Source organism: Cetorhinus maximus, chromosome 16 (assembly GCF_964194155.1).
Source record: "Cetorhinus maximus chromosome 16, sCetMax3.hap1.1, whole genome shotgun sequence".
NCBI lineage: Eukaryota > Metazoa > Chordata > Chondrichthyes > Lamniformes > Cetorhinidae > Cetorhinus > Cetorhinus maximus.
In genome coordinates, this window is record NC_135894.1 from 105735605 (window position 1) to 105752337 (window position 16733).

Consider the following 16733-nt stretch of genomic DNA (forward strand, 5'->3'; position numbering starts at 1 on the left):
ACAATTTTCGGAATGGGCAGCACCCATAGTTCCCCTACTAAAGCCTGACCAGAGTGTGCGAATATGCAGGGACTGCAAGTTGACTGTTAACAAAGTGACCAGACTTGACTGTACCAAAAATTGATGAATTGTTGGCAGGGGAACCGCATACAAGAAACTCAACATGAGCCACGTACCAGCAAGTGGAGCTAGAAAAGGCCTCTCGGGATTTTGTGACTATCAACACACATAGGGGGTTATACCAGGTAACCCTTCGGTGTCTCATCAGCTTGTGCCATTTTGCAACGGGCAATGGAAAATTTACTTCAAGCTTTGCACCATGTGGTTTATCTGAATGATGCCCTAGTAACAGGACTAACTGGTGAAGAACACCTGGTTAACCTGGAAGAGGTATTGAAGTGTTTCTCACAAGCCGGAGTACGTTTGAAAAGAGAAAAATGTATCTTCCAAGCAAAAAAAATAGTTTACCTGGGTCATAGGGTCGACTCGCAGGGCCTTCACCCAGTAGAAGACCAGGTGAGAGCTATTCGTGAGGCACCAGTACTGAGAAACGCCACAGAACTCAAGTCCTTCTTGGGAATGATTAACTATTATGGCCATTTTCTCCCAAATTTGTCAACAGTACTGGCTCTATTATAAGATTTGTTTAAGAAAAACCACAGGTGGACTTGGCAAGCTCCACAACAACAGGATTTTACAGCAGTAAAGCAGTTGCTACATTTATCGGCCCTGTTGGTACATTTCGACTCATAGAATTAATTTTAACCTGCGATGCATCTCCTTACGGAGTAAGGGCAGTACTCTCCCACCGGATGGCAGATGGCTCCAAACGGCCCATTGCTTACGTCTCAAGAACACTCTGTTGCAGAATGAAGATACTCACAAATAGAGAAAGAAGGCTTATCCATCGTATTTGGCGTTAAGAAGTTCCACCAATACATCCATGGTCACCACTTCACCATTGTATCCGATCACAAGCCACTAATAGGCTTGTTCAGGGAAGATAAGGCAATACCCACAATTCCCTCTGCATGCATCCAAAGGTGGGCACTGATTCTAGCTGCTTATGAATATACTTTAACCCACCAGCCGGGAAGCCTGATTGCAAATGCTGACACACTGAGCCGATTACCTCTAAAAGACAGCAATGTGAGTGTCCCAATTCCTCGAGAACTTGTCTTGTTATTAAACTTTCTGGATTCATCACCAGTACATGCCAAACAAATTAGGGAATGGACAGACCACGATCCAGTAAGGGAACATGACTTACAGGGATGGGTCTAATGAGCTAAAGTCTGATGAAGTGAAGCTCTATCTTAATAAGAGATAGAGGCTCACCTGCCAGGATGGCATCTAGCTGTGAGGAGCGAGAGTCATTGTGCCTCCCAGAGGAAGAAAGCCATTATTGACTGAATTGCATAGTAATCATCCCAGCAGCTCTAGAATGAAAATGTTGCGCACAGCTACTTAAGGTGACCAGGGATGGATACAGGAATCAAAACCTTAGTCAAGAACTGTGTATAGTGCTAATAGGTACAGAAATTGACCCCTTCTGCCCCACTGGATCACTGGGAATGGCCAGGAAGGTCATTGGTCCGCCTGCCTGTTGATCATGTGGGGCCTTTTTAATTCATTCACGGGATGTGGGCATCGCTGGCTGGGCCAGCATTTATAGCACATCTCTAATTGCCCTTGAGAGGTGGTGAGCTGCCTTCTTGAACCGCTGTAGTCCATGTGGTGTAGGTACACCTACAGTGCTGTTAGGAAGGGAGTTCCAAGGATTTGACCCAGTGACAGTGAAGGAACGGTGATATATTTCCAAGATAGGATGGTGAGTGACTTGGAGGAGAACTTCCAGGCGGTGGTGTTCCCATCTATCCGCTGCCCTTGTCCTTCTAGATGGTAGTGGTCATGGGTTTCGAAGGTGCTGTCTAAGGAGCCTTGGTGAATTCCTGCAGTGCATCTTGTGCGTCGGTGGGGGAGGGTGTGAATGTTTGTGGATGTGGTGCCAATCAAGCCGGCTGCTTTGTCCTGGATGGTCTCAAGCTTCTTGAGTGTTGTGGGAGCTGCACTCATCCAGGTAAGTGGGGAGTATTCCATCACACTCCTGACTTGTGCCTTGTAGATGGCGGACAGGCTTTGGGGAGTCAGGAGGTGAGTTACTCGCCGCAGGATTCCTAGCCTCTCTGACCTGCTATTGTAACCACAGTATTTATATGGCTGGTCCAGTTCAGTTTCTGGTCAATGGTAACCCCCAGGATGTTGATAGTGGGGATTCAGTGATGGTAGTGCCATTGGACATCAAAGGGGCAATGGTTGGATTCTCTCTTGTTGGAGATGGTCATTGCCTGACACTTGTAGTGGCACGAATGTTAATTGCTACTTGTCAGCCCAAGCCTGGATATTGTCCAGGTCTTGCTGCATTTGGACATCGACTACTTCAGTACCTGAGGAGTCGCGAATGTTGTTGAACATTGTGCAATCATCAGCCAAAATCCCCACTTCTGACCTTTTGGTGGAAGGAAGGTCATTGATGAAGCAGCTGAAGATGGTTGGGCCGAGGACACTACCCTGAGGAACTCCTGCAGTGATGTCCTGGAGCTGAGATGACTGACCTCCAACAACCACAACCAACTTCCTTTGTGCTAGGTATGACTCCAACCAGCAGAGAGTTTTCCCCCTGATTCCCATTGACTCCAGTTTTGCTGGGGATCCTTGATGCCACACTCAGTCAAATGCTGCCTTGATGTCAAGGGCAGTCACTCTCACCTCACCTCGGGAGTTCAGCTCTTGTGTCCATGTTTGAACCAAGGCTGTAATGAGGTCTGGAGCTGAGTGGCCCTAGCGGAACCCAAACTGAGCGTCAGTGAGCAGGTTATTTCTAAGCAAATGCCGCTTGATAGCACTGTTGATGACCCCTTCCATTACTTTACTGATGATCGAGAGTAGACTGATGGGGAGGTAATTGGCCGGGTTGGATTTGTCCTGCTATTTGTGTACAGGAAATAACTGGGTGATTTTCCACATAGCCGGATAGATGCCAGTGTTGTAGCTGCACTGGAACAGCTTGGCTAGGGGAGCAGCAAATTCTGGAGCACAAGTCTTCAGTACTATTGCTGGAATATTGTCAGGGCCCATAGCCTTTGCAGTATCCAGTGCTTTCAGCCGTTTCTTGATATCACGTGGAGTGAATCGAATTGGCTGAAGACTGGCATCTGTGACGCTGGCGACCTCCGGAGGAGGCCGAGATGGATCATCCACTTGGAACTTCTGGCTGAAGATTGTAGCAAATGCTTCAGCTTTATCTTTTGCACTGATGTGCTGGGCTCCTCCATCATTGAGGATGGGGATATTTGTGGAGCCTCCTCCTCCAGTGAGTTGTTTAATTGTCCATCACCATTGACGACTGGATGTGGCAGGACTGCAGAGATTAGATCTGGTCCGTTGGTTGTGGGATCGCTTAGCTCTGTCTATCACTTGCTGCTTATGCTGTTTGGCATGCAAATAGTCCCGTGTTATAGCTTCACCAGGTTGACATCTCATTTTTAGGTATGCCTGGTGCTGCTCCTGGCATGCCCTCCTGTACTCTTCATTGAACCACGGTTGATCCCCTGGCTTGAAAGTAATAGTAGAGTGGGGGATATGCTGGGCAATGAGGTTACAGATTGTGTTCAATTACAATTCTGCTGCACCTCATAGATGCCCGGTCTTGAGTTTCTAGATCTGTCCAAGATCTATCCCATTTAGCACGGTGGTAGTACCACACAACACGATGGAGGGTATCCTCAATGTAAAGGTGGGATTTCGTCTCCACAATCACTGTGCAGTGATCACTCCTACCGATACTGTCATGGACAGATGCATCTGCAGCAGGCAAGTTGGTGAGGATGAGGTCAAGTATGTTTTTCCCTCTTGTTGGTTCCCTCACCACCTGCTGCAGACCAAGCTATGTCCTTTAGGACTCAACTAGCTCAGTCAGTAGTGGTGCTACCGAGCCACTCTTGGTGATGGACATTGAAGTCCCCCACCCAGAGAACATTCTGCACCCTTGCCACCCTCAGTGCTTCCTCCAAATGGCATTCAACATGGAGGAGCACTGATTCATCAGCTGAGGGAGGGCAGTACGTGGTAATCAGTAGGAGGTTTCCTTACCCATGTTTGACCTGATGCCATGGGACTTCATGGAGTCCAGAGCGATGATGAGGACTCCCAGGGCAATTCCCTCCCGAATGTATACCACTGTGCCACCACCTCTGCTGGGCCTGTCCTGCCGGTGGGACAAGAATTCAAACCCATTTCCACAGGGCTTTACCCTGGGTCTCTGGATTACTAATGCAGCGACAATACCACTAAGCCATCGCCTCCCCTGTGTTTTAGGACACAATTTCCTCTTGATTGTTGACACTCAGTCGAAGTGGATGGATGTATACGAGGTGAGATCACCCACATCTACCGCTACCAAAGACACATTGCATCAGAGTCTTGCGATACACGGGTTAGAAGAGGTTATGGCTGATAATGGAACTGCATTCACCAGTGGGGAATTCCAAAGATTTACATTTCTCAATGGCATGGCACATGGTAAGACCTCGCATAGCACCCTGCATCCAATGATATGGCCGAGAGGGCAGTCCAGACCTCAAGGCCGGAATGAAAAGTCTAGGACGGAGACTCTGTTGAAACTAGATAATCACGTTTCCTACTCAGCTATAGGACTACGCCACACACGAGCACCGGTATTGCCCCTGCAGCATTATTGATAAAGACACGTCTCAGGACAAGTTTGAGTCTCATAAGGCCGAATTTACGGGGGAGGGTAGAGAGAAGTCAGGAGGCTCAGAAAAATGAACATGCTTCCCACGTTCATGGAAGAAACTTCACTGTTGGAGACACAGTTTTTGCAAAGAACTTTGGAGATGGGCCCAAATGGCTATCAGGTGAAGTTAGTGCAGTGACAGGAATCCCTTTCCTATCACATATCGGTCAAAGGTTGGATAATTAGGAGACATGTAAATCACCTCAGGAAAAGGGAAACAGATCTACAAGAAAGGATGCGCCAAGCATTCCTGTTGGAATCTACACCTTATGTGGGAGGAACTCCATTTGGTTTGGAAGTGCCTGTAGGATCCATTGAGCCTGAGAGAGTCGAAGAGACAAATTTACAGGTTCCTACAGGAGAACTGAGTGGACAGATAACTCCTGAGAGGGAGGCCTCGGATAAACCATCCGAAGTCGTAGAACTACGATATTTGACACGTTTGAAGAAGCCTCCAGCAAGACTGAATTTATAAATAGTTTATTTATGTCAATAGTTGACATATTGTAAAGTTTGTAAATTGTACTTTTGAGTAAAGGGGGAGGGATGTGGTAACCTGAGCTGCAATGGACCTTTAGGAGAATGTGGGCAGATGGACCACATGACTGTATTACCCAATTGCTGTGTAGTGCGGGCTACATTGTTAATCAGTAGTTTAGAATTGGGACTGGTTGGAGAAGCACACATTGTGTTAGTGCTCTGTTACTTGTGTTAATAAACAGCATGTGCTTCATCTTACACTGGCCTCTGCATCTGCAGTATCTTGTTTACCAACTCACTTACCAGTAGATGGGCGTGCAACCGTGTTCCCAAGCAAAGCGACCCGATAGAAGGAACCTAACACCTGGGTCTGGGGTTAGGCCAGTGAGCTTGGGATAGCAGTAATTGACTTGTGTCAGGGCAGCTGCTGCTGAAGTTGATAGTAATGGCGACCTGGGCCCTGTGACCTTTTGTAGTCACCAGTGGGAACCATCCGCACAGAGAGGCCACACCATCCCACTGCATTCTAGGGTAGGAGCAACATCCGACCATAGTGCTGAAGGCTTGTCCTCCAGAACTTGCTGCGTCCCTAGCCAAGCTGTTCTAGTACAGCTATAATACTGGCATCTACCTGACAATGTGGAAGACTTGTTCATGTATGTTTTGCCCACAAAGAGCAGGACAAATCCAATCTTGCCAATTATTCCCACATCAGCTTACTCTCAAACATCAGCAAAATTATCAAAGATGTTGCTGACAGTGTTATGTAGTAGTACTTACACAGCAATAACCTACCGATGTTCAAATTTTGGCTTTCTCCAGGGTCACCTGAGTCCAGACCTCATTACTGCCTTGGTCTGAACAGGATTCAAGAGATGAGGTGAGAGTGACTGCCATTGACATCAAGACAGTAATTTGACCAAATGTAGTATCAATGAGTTCTACCAAAACCGCTTTTACCAAAGTCACAAACAACATTTTAAAGGTAAACTTTCCCTTCTCATCCTTCTCAACCTGTCTGCTGCCTTTGACACGTACAAACATATGAAATAGGAACAGAAGTAGGCCATTCAGCCCCTTTAGCTTACTCTACCATTCAATAAGATCATAGCTGATCTGGTTATGTTTTGAGTCCCACGTTCCCATCCCATCCCGATAACCTTTGATTCCCTTGCCTAACAAAAATCTAACCACCTCTGCCTTAAAAATATTCAGTGACACCACTTACATTGCCTTCTGAGGCAGTGTTCCAAAGTCACAAAACCCTCTGAGAGAAAAAAATTCTCCTTATCTCTGTACTATAAGGGTGACCCCTAATTTTAAAACACTGCCCCTAGTCTGGACTCACCCACAAGAGGAACCATCCTTTCCACATCCACCTTGTCAAGACCATTCAGGATCTTATATACTTCAATCAAATCACCCCTCACTCTTCTAAACTCCAGTGGAAACAAGCCCAGTCTGTCTAACCTTTCCTCATAAGACAACCCACTCATTCCAGGTATCAATCTAGTAAACCTCCTCTGAACCACCTCCAACATCCTTTACATTCTTCCTTAAATAAGGAGACCAAAACTGTACACAGTATTCAAGATGCGGTCTCACCAATGCCCTGTATAACTGAAGCATAACATCCTTACTTTTATGTTCAATCCCTCTCGTAATATAGGATAGCATTCCATTAGCCTTCTTAATTACTTGCTATACCTGCATACTAACTTTTTGTGACTCATGCACTAGAACACCTAAATCCCTCTGCACCTCAGAATTCTGCAGTCATTGTCTGATTAAGTAATACTCTGCCTTTTTATTCTTCCTGCCAAAGTGAACAACTTCACATTTTTCCATATTATACCCCACCTGCCAGATTTTTGCCCATTCACTAACTTATCTATATCCATCTGCAAACTCCTTATGTCTTCTTCACAACATACTTTCCTACCTATCTTTGTGCCATCTGCAAATTTAGCTACCATGTCTTCACTGCCCTCATCTAAGTCATTGATGTAAATTCTAAAAAGTTGAGGCCCCAGCACAGACCCCTGTGGGACTCCACTCATCACATCCTGCCAATCAGAAAAAGACCCGTTGATGCATACTCTGTTTTCTGCCAGCCAGCCAACCTTCTATCCAGACTAATATGTTGCCCCCTACATGATGAGCTTTTATTTTCCGCAATAATCTTTGATGTGGCATCTTATCAAATGCTTTCTGGAAATTCAAGTATTGTACATCTACAGGCTCCCCTTTATCCACAGTGCATGTTACTCCTTCATAGAACTCTAATAAATTGGTTAAACATGATTTTCCTTTCACAAGACCGATTACCTTGTGTTTTTCTAAGTGCCCAACTATAACCTTTTATATGATCAATTCCAACACCTTCCCCACAACAGATATCAAGCTAATTGGCCTATAGTTTCCTGTTTTTTGCTTCCCTTTTTGAATAGAGGGGTTATACTTCCTACTTTCCATGTGAAGAAACCTTTCCAGAATCTAACGAATTTTGGGAAATTAACACCAACGCACGTGCATTCAGATACAGAGGCTTTAGTTTTGTCTTTTACTTGTCTTTGTAACATCTAGTCTTAATTCTTGGTGAATTATTAGGTTTTTTGTCTGTACCTTCCTGCCATTCTCTGACCCACATTTTCTATATCACTATTTTCCTCTCTCACCTTGTCTCTACTCTTTGATATTTCACATCTTTCCACATTTGATCCCTTGCCCCCAATATTTCATTTAAAACCCTGTCTACTTCCCTAGTTAAGTGGTTCGCAAGAAAATTGGTCCCAGCCCGGTTCAGGTGTAGACCGCCCCAACAGTACAGCCCCCACTTTCCCCAGTAATGGAGCCAGTATCCCACGAACTGGAACCCACTTCTCCCACACCAGTCTTTGAGGCACGTATTCATCTCTAATTTTAGGTACGCGATGCCAATTTACACACGGTTCTGGTAATGATTCAGAGATTATAAGAGGTTTTGCTTGTCAGTTTGGTGCCTAGCTCCTCGTATTCTCCATGCAGAACTTCTTTCCTAGTTTCACCTATGTTGTTGACACCTACATGGACCACAACAACCAGATCCTCCCCCTTCCACTGCAAGTTCCTCTCCAGCCCTGTGCAGATGTCCCGAACATTGACACTGGGCAGGCAACATAGCCGTCTGGACTCTCACAGACAACAGTGTCAATCCCCCTTACATTACTGTTCCGTACTATAACTACATTCCTTTTTACTCCCCCCTACCCCCACTTGGAGGCTTCCTGTCCCACGGGGCCATGGTCAGTTAGCCCATCCACCCTGCAGCCCCACTCTCATCCAGACAAACTGAGACACCCTCAAACCTGTTGGACAATTGCACAGGCTCACACTCCTGTCCTCTGGGTCCCCTTACCTGCCTCACTCACAGTCACACTCTCATGTCCCTGGCCACTGAACGAACCAGAAGACCCTGTCCTAATGGTGTGACTGCCTCCTGGTACAAAGCATCCAGGTAACTTTCTCCCTCCCTGATGTGTCACAGTGTCTGCAGCTCAGCCTCCAGCTCAATGACTCTGAGCTGAAGTTCCTCGAGCCACAAACACTTACTGCAGACGTGTTTGCCCTGGATCACAATGTTACCCAGGAGCTCCCACATGCTGCAGCCTTGACACATCACCTGTCCTGCCATCCTTAATGTGTTTTAAATAATTACTTAATTTTATTATTCACTTATTTATGTTGCTTTTTTATATATTTTATTAATTGTACCACCAATTTGTGTACTAATTTAAAGGTTTAAGATTAGATTTTAAGAGCAAAATTTAAGAACAAAATTAACGCTTTAAACTCCCCCTTTCACCAAACTCCAAATCTGCACTCGGTTTCCTCAGCTGCACTCCACTTGTCTTAGCTGCACTAAAGAGGCCTGGGGCTATAGTAACCAGATTCAACCAGTTATCTAACTAACTACTCAGCTCTCACAGCAGAGACTGAGTTTACCCTGTCTAAGCTGTAAGAAAAAGGCTTGACTACATCGCCATGCACCAACACCTCTCCATCGTTGGTCAGCTGGATTGGATTGCTCTCACTTAGTTCTATTCTTATCTAAACCTAGACAGAGAATCATTTGCAATAGTTTCTCTCCCAGATCCTGCACTGTTACCTCTGAGTCCAGAAAGGATGGATCCTTGCCCCCCTCCTATTTTTCATCCATATGTTGTCCCTTGGCGACATCATCCGAAAGCACACAGTTTTTAAAAATTCATTAATAGGATGTGGGCTTCGCTGGCTGGGCCAGCATTTATTGCCTATCCCTAGTTGCCCTAGAGAAGGTGGTGGTGAGCTGCCTTCTTGAACCGCTGCAGTCCATGTGGTGTAGGTACACCCACAGTGCTGTTAGGGAGGGAGTTCCAGGATTTTGACCCAGCGACAGTGAAGGAACGGTGATATATTTCCAAGTCAGGATGGTGTGTGGCTTGGAGGGGAACTTCCAGGTGGTGGTGTTCCCATCTATCTGCTGCCCTTGTCCTTCTAGATGGTAGTGGTCATGGGTTTGGAAGGTGCTGTCTAAGGAGCCTTGGTGAGTTCCTGCAGTGCATCTTGTAGATGTTACACACTGCTGCTACTGTGCATCGGTGGTGGAGGGAGTGAATGTTTGTAGATGTGGTGCCAATCAAGTGGGCTGCTTTGTCCTGGATGGTGTCAAGCTTCTTGAATGTTGTGGGAGCTGCACTCATCCAGGCAAGTGGGGAGTATTCCATCACACTCCTGACTTGTGTCTTATAAATGGTGGACAGGCTTTGGGGAGTTAGGAGGTGAGTTACTCAGCACAGGATTCCTAGCCTCTGACCTGCCCTTGTAGCCACAGTATTTATATGGCTAGTCCAGTTCAGTTTCTGGTCAATGGTAACCCCCAGGATGTTGAACATTGTGCAATCACCAGTGAATATCCCCAATTCTGACCTTATGATGGAAGGAAGGTCATTGATGAAGCAGCTGAAGATGACACTGCCCTGAGGAACTCCTGCGGTGATGTCCTGGAGCTGAGATGACTGACCTCCAACAACCACAACCATCTTCCTTTGTGCTAGGTCTGATTCGAACCAGCGGAGAGCTTTCCCCTGATTCCCATTGACTCCAGTTTTGCTCGGGCTCCTTGATGCCACACTCGGTCAAATGCAGCCTTGATGTCAAAGGCAGTCGCTCTCTCCTCAGGAGTTCAGCTCTTTCCTCCATGTTTGAACCAAGGCTGTAATGAGGTCAGGAGCTGAGTGGCCCTGGCGGAACCCAAACTAAGCATCAGTGAGGAGGCCATTCGGCCCATGGTGTCCTCGCTGGTCAACAAAGATCTGACTACACTAATGCGATTTTCCAGCGCTTGGCCCATAGCCCTGGAGGCTATGGCAACACAAGTGAATATCTAAATACTTCTTAAATGTTACGAGAGTTTCTGACTCAACCACTCTTTCAGGCAGTGAGTTCCAGACTCCACCACCCTCTGGGTGAAAAGATTTCTCCTCAACTCCTCTCTACCCTTCTACCTCTTACCTTAAATCTATGATCCTGGGTTATTGACCCCTCTGCTAATGGAAAAAGTGCCTTCTTACCCACCCTATCTATGCCCCTCATAATCTCATACACCTCTATGAGTTCCCTCTCAACCTTCGGTGCTCCAAGGAAAACAACCCCAGCCTATCCAATCTTTCCTCATAGCTCAGACCCTCCAGCCCAGGCAGCATCCTGGTAAATCTCCTCTGGACCCTCTCCAGTGCAATCACATCCTTCCTATAATGTGGTGACCGCAACTGCACACAGTACTCCAGTTGTGGCCTAACCAGTGTTTTATACAGTTCCAGCATAACCTCCCTGCTCTTGTATTCTATGCCTCGGCTAATAAAGGCAAGTATCCCATATGCCTTCTTAACCACCTGCCCTGCTACCTTCAGGGATCTATGGATATGCACACCAAGGTCTCTCTGATCTTAAGTACTTCCCAGGGTCCTGGTATAATCCTTTGCCTTGTTAGCCCTCCCCAAGTGCATTACCTCACACTTTTCCACGTTGAATTCCATTTGCCACTGCTCTGCCCCCCTGACCAGTCCATTGATATCCTCCTGCAGTTTACGGCTATCCTCCTCACTATTTACCACCCTAGCAATTTTCGTGTCATTCGTGAACTTCTTGATCATACCCCCTACATTTAAGTCCAAATCATTTATGTTCACCACAAACAGCAAGGGCCCCAGCACCGAGCCCTGTGGAACCCCACTGGAAACAGACTTCCAGTCACAGAAACATTCCTCTACCGTCACCCTCTGCTTCCTGCCTGTCAGCCAATTTTGGATCCAACGTGCCACTTTGCCTTGGATCTCATGGGCTCTTACTTTCATGACCAGTCTGCCAGGAGGGACCTTATCAAAAGCCTTGCTAAAGTCCATGTAGACCACATCAAATGCATTACCCTCATCAACACTCCAGGTTACCTCCGCAAAAGATTTGATCAAATTTGTCAAACACGACCTTCCCTTAACAAATCCATGCTGACTATCCCTGATTAATCCGTGTCTCTCCAAGTGCAGATATATTCTGTGCCTCAGAATTCCTTCCAGTAACTTCCCCACCACCGAGGTTAGACTGACTGGCCTGTAATTTCCTGGTCTATCCCTTCCTCCCTTTTTTAATAATGGGACAATGTCAGCAGTCCTCCAGTCCTCTGGCACCTCACCTATGGCCAGAGAGGATTTGAAAATTATTGCCAGGGCCCCTGATATCTCCTCCCTTGCCTCCCTCAACAGCCTGGGATACATTTCATCCGACCTTTGGATTTATCCACTTTTAAGGCCGCTAACCCCACTAGTAACTCCTCTCTCTCCATGTTAATTTCCTCTAATATTTTACATCCTCCACCCTGTGTCTTCCTTTTCCATTGTGAAGACCAAAGCAAGGTATTCATTGAAGACCCATGTCCACACACGGATTACCTCTGTGGTCCCTAATTAACCATACTCTTTCCCTAATTATTCTCTAGCTCTTTATATATTAAAGAAACACCCCTTTGGGATTTCCTTTATTCTACTCACTTGCTAGGTCATTTCAGAGGGCATGTAAGAGTCAACCACGTTACTGTGGGTCTGGAGTCACATGTAGGCAGACCAGGTAAGGACAACAGATTTCTTTCCCTAAAAGGACATTAGTGAACCAGATGGGTTTTTACAACAATGGTTTCATGATTATCATCAGACTTTTAATTCCAGATTTTTATTGGATTCAAATTCCACCATTTGCTGTGGCAGGATTCCAACCCGGGTCCCCAGAGCATTACCCTGGGTCTCTGGAATACTAGTCTAGCAACAATATCACTACACCATCACCTCCCCTCATTGACAATATCATGTTCTACACCACCGCCTCTCTTGACTCCTCCACTGTTGCTAAATTATCATCCATCCCTCTCCCTAGCAACTGTCTGTGGCCGACTCAGAATGTTCTCAACCTCAGTGTCATATTTGACCCCAAAATGAAATTCTAACTACATATTCACACCATCACTAAAACCATTATTTCCACCTCTGTAACGTTGCCCCTCTCCACTCCAGTCTCAGCTCATCTGCTGCTGAAATCCTCATCCATGCTTTTGTTACTTCTACATTGGCTATTCCAACACACTCCTGGTTAGTCTTCCGCATTCTACCTTTTGTAAACTAGAGATCATCCAATACTCTGCTTCCCCTGTCTTAACTGGCACTAAGTCCTCTTCCCCTATCACTCCTGTGCTCGCTGACCTACAATGGTTCCCAGTCAAGCAACTTTTCAATTTTAAAATTCTCATCCTTGTTTTCAAGTTCCCCTGTGGCTCTCCCCTCACTATCTCTGTAATCTCCACCATTTCCAAAACCCTCCGAAATGTCTGTGCCCCTCTAATTCTAGCCTTTTGACCACCCCCAATTTAATTGCTCCACCATTGGTGGCCCCACCTTCAGCTATTGCGACCCCAAACTCTGTAATTCTCTCCTTACACCTCTTTGCCTTTCAACCTCACTTTCCTCTTTTTAAGACACTCCTTAAAATCTACCATTTTAACCAAGTCTTTGTATGTAATATCTCTGAATGTGGCTTGGTATTACACTTTGTTTTATAATGCCTCTGAAGCACCTTGGGATATTCTATTACATTAAAGGTGTTATATAAATACAAGTTGTTGTTGTAAAATTAAAGTTAATGGAAATCCACAGGAAAACCCTCCACTAGAGAGCACAAAGGAAGATGGTTGTGGCTGTTGGAGGCCAATCAGACACAGGACATCACTGCAGGAGTTCCTCAGGGTGGTGTCCTAGACGCAACCATTTTCAGCTGCTTGATCAATGACCTTCACTCCATGTAGTGGAAATATTTTGCCATTTTTTCATCTTCGCTGCGTCAAAATCTTGGAACATAAGAAGATAAGAAACAGGAGCTGTAGTGGGCCATTTGGCCCTTTGAGCCTGATCTACAATTCAACAGGATCATGGCTGATCTTCTACCCCAACTCCACCTTTCCGCATTATCCCCATTTCCCTTAATTCCCTTCATAACTAAAAATCAATCAGCTTCCATCTTGAATATGTTTAGTGAAGGGTTAGAGAATTCAAAAAACATTCACAATTCTTTAAGTGAAGAAATTTCTCCTTATCTCAGTCTTAAATGGCTGACTCCTTATTTTGAGACTGTGACCCCTCATTCTAGACTGCCCAACCAGAGGAAATATTTTCTCAGCATCTACCCTGAAAAGCCCCTTAAGAATTTTAAATGTTGCAGTTAGACCATCTCTCATTCTTCTAAACCCCAGAGAATATCGGCCTAGTCTCCTCAGTCCCTCCTCTAAAGATGATGCCTTCATTCCAGGAATCAGTCTAGTGAACCTTTGTTGCACTCCCTCTGGGGCAAGTATATCATTCCTTAGTTAAGAAGGCCAAAATTGTGTTCCAGGTGTGGTCTCACCAACGTCCTGTATAATTGTAGTAAAACTTCTTTACTCTCATACTCCAATCCCTTTGTAACAAAAGTTAACATACCATTTGCTTTCCTAATCACTTGCTCTACCTGCATGCTAGCTTTCTGTGATTCATGTAAAAGGACCCCCAAGATGAATGCAAACATCTCCCAATCTCTTTGCATTTAAAAAAATTATTTTTATTTTTCTACCAAAGTGGGGGAGGATACAGGTTGTCAGATCCAGTGGAGTTGTCACCACTTAGGAATGGGGGAGGGGAGAGGCAGTATAAATCATTGTTTAGAAAGGCATGGATTAATGAAGGTTATGACATGGCACATGAAGTGTGCCAGGTGGACCAAATCCACAAGCAACTTGGCCACGCTATCACAACGGTTTTGCAATTTGTATTTATTATGAGAAGATTTGCAATTCAGAAGTAATGAGTCCACTAACACCCTTTAGAGATTTTAAAAATTAAATTAAAACATTTATTAACAAAAGAAAAGATTTCAAGCACATACATAAGATTACAGTTACTTAGTACTATAACAAATCCTAAAATTCTTAATTAATCTAACTCCTAACCATATACCCCCTTTAAGACAACAGTCCAAAATAGATTTTAAATTTAAAAGCAAGCCAGCAGGTTACCTCAGCACCCACTTGACTGTGTAATTCCAAAAGCTTTTCTCCAACTTTCGTTACTGGACACAGCAGACTTTTGCAAAAATGGCTGGAGGCTTCTTTAAGGCTGTTTCACACACTCAGAGAAGTCACTTCTCTTACATGGCCACACCCCTCCCCCCAAACAAAGCCTTTCTTCCTTCTTTATATATGTTTCTCTCTCTTTAATCTGTAAATTCCATTGTTCCATATGTCTTTGGAAATTTACTTTTCCCATAATATAAAAATCTTTCGTGTTGCCAATATGACCTCTTTCCTTTTGGGAAAAATAAATACACTGATTGGCCTTGCTTATCTTGCCAGTTATAAACATCCAACCATCCCTTTGAAATCCAAACAACTCCTTCATTTATCTAAAAATGCAAATTTCCTTCACACTTTATATGCTGAGACCTCATCCATGTTTATCATTCGTATTTCAAGTAGCCTACAACTAACTCCTTTTGATAATTTCAAGCTTCAAGTCTAGCTGACTCTAATTCAATTGACTCAGACAGAATCATCCATACTCACCCCTATAAACCTACTTTACAATAACCCACAGTAATATGATGAAAATGATTATAGTTTCATAACACAAGGGCAGTCAGCATTGGCTTGTTCAGGTAAGATTGCGTGTGACCAACTTGATTGAATTTTTTGAGGAAATAACAAGGAGGCTCAATGAAGGGAGCACGTTTGATGTAATCTACGTAAATGTTAATAAGAGTTTGACAAGGTCCCACATGGCAGTCTAGTCAGTAAATTAAAAGCTCATGTGATCCAAGGGAAAGTGGCAAGTTGTATCCAAAATCGGATCAGTAGCAGAAAGTGAAGTGTAATGGTCTCTGGGTGTTTTTGTGACCAGAAGGCTGTTTCCAGTGGAATTCTCTAGGGCTCAGTACTGTGTTCCTTGCTCTTCATGGTATATATCAATGATTTAAACTTGAATGCAGACGACTTGATTCAGAAGTTTCCAGATGATACAAAAATTGGCTGTGTAGTTGATTCTCTCTCACACCCACTTTTACATCTTCGTCTATTGTCACATCCTGCACAAGTCATGTCTTCAGCCTTTACATAGTTCCACTTAGCACCCACAGAAGGCAGGCAAGCTGATCATCTGCTTTAGCATCTGTCCTGCTCACAGTGTGTCCATGTGTCGTTATGCAGGAAAAGATCATTCTCAACAACAGGGAGAGATCCCAGACCGGAAGAGGGATGCCAGAGCTCAGGCCACTCACCCCTACTGAAGAGCAGGCAGCAGAGCTGGCTGGTGAGGAGCGGGATTGTGCCTGCACTGAAGGCAAGCTGGGCGTTCCCCCAACAAGCCAGTGAGGCCCCATCCACTGGTCTTTGCCCACCTGCCGAAACTGTGAGTGCTCTTTAATGTAGGTGACTGTCCAGGCAATCACTAATTTTCTCTACTCTCTATTACAGACATCAGCAAGAAAAGGATGAGACACACCACCAGCCAGCCCTTCAGCCCCAGGCCACTTTGGATGAGGATCCTGAGGGCCCACTAGATGTAGGACCCATCACTGCGTTCACCCACACCCTCCACCAGCGCAGAGACTCACACCTCGGAGTGATCTAGTTTCAGAGCAGCCTCGGGGTCACCATCTGGTGAGCAAGGCACAGATTCAGGTCCATGGCAGGCAGAGGCATTGACAGCCAAAGGTCACTGACACTTGGAGGACTGCTGGAGGCCAGGCTCCTGCTGAGTCTGAGTCCGATGACGAGCCTCTGGAATCGGCCACCAGAGAGATGTTGGAGCTGCAAAGACAGGCAGGGTAGTCCAAGGCCGTCAGCAGATTA